A 4,612-nucleotide genomic window follows, 5' to 3' on the forward strand; every position below is an offset into this window, starting at 1 on the left:
GTCATATATATATATATGCTGATGATGAGGATTATACTACGTTGTTTTCTAAACGTTTTTTGTGAATTTAAAACAGGGTCATGAAATTCCTTAAATGGTCGGTGGATTTTGATCATAAATCTGAATTGCTTGTGATACCGGTCTGTATTAGATTTCCAGGTCCCAAACTACATTTTTTTAATCATGAACTACTATTCTCTTTAGCTGCTGCATATGACAAGCCACTCAAAATGGACACTGCAACCATTGCTCTCACTAGGCCCTCAGAGGCTCGTGTCCTTGTAGAAAGAGATACTACTCAGCCATTTTGTAACGAAATCTGAATTGGCTCACAACATCATGGATATTGGCAACAGGTGGAGATAGAACACCATTCTCCTTATTGCACACATTGCTCCATGTTTGGTCATCAAACTAGTCAATGCTTTAAATTAAATCCTCTACTTAAAGGAAACAATCAATTTCAATTAATGGATCCACCAACTAATCTAAAAGAAGGTCCGAAAAATAACCTTCAAGGTATTCATACCATTGTTGAAACTGGTAAGACTCAGACTGAGCTTCAAAATGATGAGGTGGAGCCTCAGAATGTTCCAACCACTGCTGTATCTCTACCTAACGCTCTGGTCACTACATCCATCCCTTGCTTTGGAAATGATAACATTATACCTGGTGCTCTCGTTACTCCTAATGATCCTTCTGGATTGCCTAATTTTCCTCCTCATTTGCAAGATAGTACTACTGATGTTAATGTCTCTATCGAGCAAACTGTGCAAGAAGTTATTGATGACCCCCCCCCCCTTCATAATTCAATTCACAACATCCTTATTCCTACGATACAAGGAAATACTAATGAAATTGTTTCTTCTCATGATACTTCGACCTCCATTCTCCCTACTTTGTTGCAGGTGTCTCTTCAAGATGCAACTAACAATTTAAAAAATGAATGACAGGTTCAATGCCATTCAAGAAGGAAAGGTAAAAAATATATAGAACTTGTGAAGCTAAATGAACCTAGCATTTCTTGAGAAGGTACATATCACTCTGATGGAGAGAAGGTTGTTAATCCCACTATATCTTCTAGTAGGATTGCTTCCAGACACCATGTTTAAAATTTTGGTTTGGAATATTAGGGGAGTGTCTGACCCTTCCTCCCTTAATAGACTGAAGCACTTGTGTAGGGTCAATAAAATCTCTATCTTCGCTATTCTAGAGCTCATGGTAATCGTTAATACCAATAAAATTCTTAGTCACTTCAAAAGTTATCACCACTCTTGCAACAAAAACAACAAAATCTGGATTTTTTGGAAAAGAAATGTTATCCTTTCCATTGTGGAGGATGATGATCAATTTATTTTAATTTAGTATAAGATGGAGGATTAATTTGGCTTGGCCACTTTTGTTTATGCTAGCTCTTTAGTGCAGGAGAAATATCTCTTGTGGCACAAACTTGAAATTATGGGAACTACCATCATTGATAATTGGTTTTGTGGAGGTGACTTTAACATGTTAATGAAGCCTACTGAAAAGAAAGGTGAGGGAAGATGTGACACTGCTCTTATAAATAGATTTTGTAATTTAATATCTCAATCTGGTTTTTTTTGAATTGGGTTACGCGGGTGCCCCTTTCACTTGGAGAAGAGGGCTGCTTTCTCAAAGGCTGGATAGATTTTTGGAGAATGGTTCCTTCGTAAGCCACTTTCCCATCTTGCATGTTCAACATTTAAATTCTGCTTCCTCTGATCATAAACCTAGTTTGTTGACTTTGACTTTTAATGACAAACCTATTATCTCTCATTTTAAGTTCTTTAACATTTGTACCACTCATGAATCTTTTTTGAGTTTGGTGCAGCAGGCTTGGAAGACTTAGATGGTTGGCTCTCCTTGTTATATTCTATGGAAATTTCATAAAAAAGTTGCTGCTCATTTGAGAAAGTGGAATATGCAGGTCTTTGGAAATGTTCACTCCAAGGTCTCTGAGGCACAAAGGGTTGTTGATCAATTGGAAACACAAGATGTCTGTACCTCTGGTTGGGTAGACTCCATGGCTAAAGCTCAGCTAGATCTCCTTACTGTTATTAATCTGGAGGAGGAACGTCTAAAACAAAAGGCTAATGATATATCCTTTATAGATGGGGACCGTAATACTAAATATTTTCATGCTACCCTTAAGCACAGAAGGAACATCAATAGCATCCTGAAAATTAAAAATATGAACGAGGACATAATCACTAACATGGATGAAATTGGTGAAAGTGTTGTACATCACTTTACTACTCTCTATCAATCTATTGTGCACACCACCTCTATTGACACTACTCTTTTTTTGGATGATAGGGAATTTGTTAATTCCCTAATCTTATCCTATATTCCTGTTGAGACTGAGATATACTCTGCTTTTGAATCTATTAACCCTAATAAAGCCCCTGTCCTTGATGGTTTCTCCTCCTCTTTCTATTTTTACTCTTGGAGTATTATCAAGAAAGATGTCATATTAGTTATCCAAAGCTTCTTTCTTGGTGAAAATCTCGATAATTATTTTAGTTCTGCCACCATTATGTTTATTCCTAAAACAAATGACAAGCTTACGTGGCATAATTTTCGTCCTATCTCTCTTAACTTGGTTATATCTAAGGTCATAAACAAAATTCTTGTTACTAGACTACAACCTCGTCTCCCTCACCTTACATCTCCACATCAATCTGCTTTCATCAAAGGCAGGGAGATCGCTGATAATATTTTACTGACCCAGGAAATCATTGAGGATCTTAATAAAAAAGAGTGTGGGTGGGGGGGGGGGGATTATGGTTCTCAAATTGGACATAAAAAAAGGCTTTTGACACTATTAGCTGAGACTTCATTCTTAATATTTTGATTGCTAAAGGGTTCAAGAATGACTTTTGTATGCTCATCAAAAGGTGGCTAAAGACTAATCACTATAGTGTGCTTGTAAACGACAAGGCTTATGGCTTTTTTCCTGCTTTCAGGGTTATCAAACAGGGGGATCCTCTCTCTCCTACTATGTTCATTATTGCTTTTGATTACTTCTCTCGCCTTATCAATCAAGTACAACTCCAATATCCGCACATACAATACTCTAAAAAATCGAAGATCTTGGTCAGTCACTTTGATTATGCTGATGATGTTATTATCTTCTCTAATGCTAGCAAGAATGTCGTTAAGGGCATTATGAATGTTTTAGAGGATTTTCAGAACTCCTCTGGCTTCCTTTTCAACAAATCTAAATGCTCTATTTACTTTGCAAATATATTCCCAATCACATTGAAAATTGGGCCATTGACTATACGGTTGTAAAACTGCTAAGCTACATATTAAATATCTTAGGGTGAATATCCTTAGGGTCAGGAGGAAGCAAAACCAATTTGATGAGGTTGAAGATAAAATTAAATAAAGGATCCATGATTGGAGAAACATTTTTCTATCTAATGGTGGCCGACTCATCTTGCTTAAAAGTATTCTTTGCAGTTTACCTCTTTATGCTTTGCAAGTCATTAAGGCCAAAAAACACTCTGAAAAATCTTGACATCCTTTTTAACAAATTTCTTTGGCTTGCGTCTGGTTTCGGTAAAATTTCGGCCGATTGGGCTACAGTTTATATGCCTCGGTTTTCTAGAGGGCTTGGCTTCAAAACTCTGCAGCAAATTGTTCATATCAATATGTATAGGTTTTGGTATAAATTTCGTGTGGGTGAGTCTGTTTGGGTACAATATCTGTATCATAAATATTGTCATACTGCTCACCCATCTATTATGGTTTGGAAAACCGGAGATTCTAAACTTTGGGAAGCTATAATCCTTGCTAGAACTATTGCTTCTTAGTTTATCTTTTGAAAAGTTGGAAATGGTAAAATCTTCTTTTGGCATGACCAGTGGGGCACATCAGAACTTACTACTTTTCTAACCTGTTGATTTCTGATGTTTGTGAGGGTGGAAATTGGAATATTAATATGTTAACGTCCTTGGTGGGAGATTTAGCTCCTTCTGTTTTCACTACCCAAATTCTTAATGGGGGTAGAGATAAACCTATGTGAAAATTTCTTTCTACAGGGTATATAACTAAAATGTTATATACTAATACTCACAGCTATCACAAATGGAAATGGAGCTCTTCCATATGGCACTCTTTTATTTCTCCTTCCACCTCTTTCTTTCTCTGGAGATACTTTCATTCATTTTTGCATCTAGATGACATACTTAAGCTAAAGGAGCTGAAATTGGCTTCTATTTGCTATATTTGTAAGAGAGAAGCCAAATCATCCCATAATTTATTTTTTGAATGTTGTTTTGCTAGGCAAGTTTGGATTACTGTTGGTGCGCTTCTTGGAGTCTGTTGGCCTAGCCCCTTTAGTTTAAATAAAATATTTGGGGTTTGGCAATGGTTTACTGCTTTTCCCCCTAAGATGAATTATTTCCCCTTAATGGCCCTTTGGTTCATCTGGATTGCTCGAAATGATTATAAACATTACTCTCCCCCCCCTCTCTTACTACTACAATTTCTTTCATTATGACTCATTATTATAAAGCTGTTAGAGCTCTAACTAATGCTACTGCCACATCTAATATTGAGGGAAGAAAGAGACCTGTTTTAGTCA

This window comes from Phalaenopsis equestris, unplaced genomic scaffold (assembly GCF_001263595.1).
Source record: "Phalaenopsis equestris unplaced genomic scaffold, ASM126359v1 Scaffold000488, whole genome shotgun sequence".
Taxonomy (NCBI): domain Eukaryota; kingdom Viridiplantae; phylum Streptophyta; class Magnoliopsida; order Asparagales; family Orchidaceae; genus Phalaenopsis; species Phalaenopsis equestris.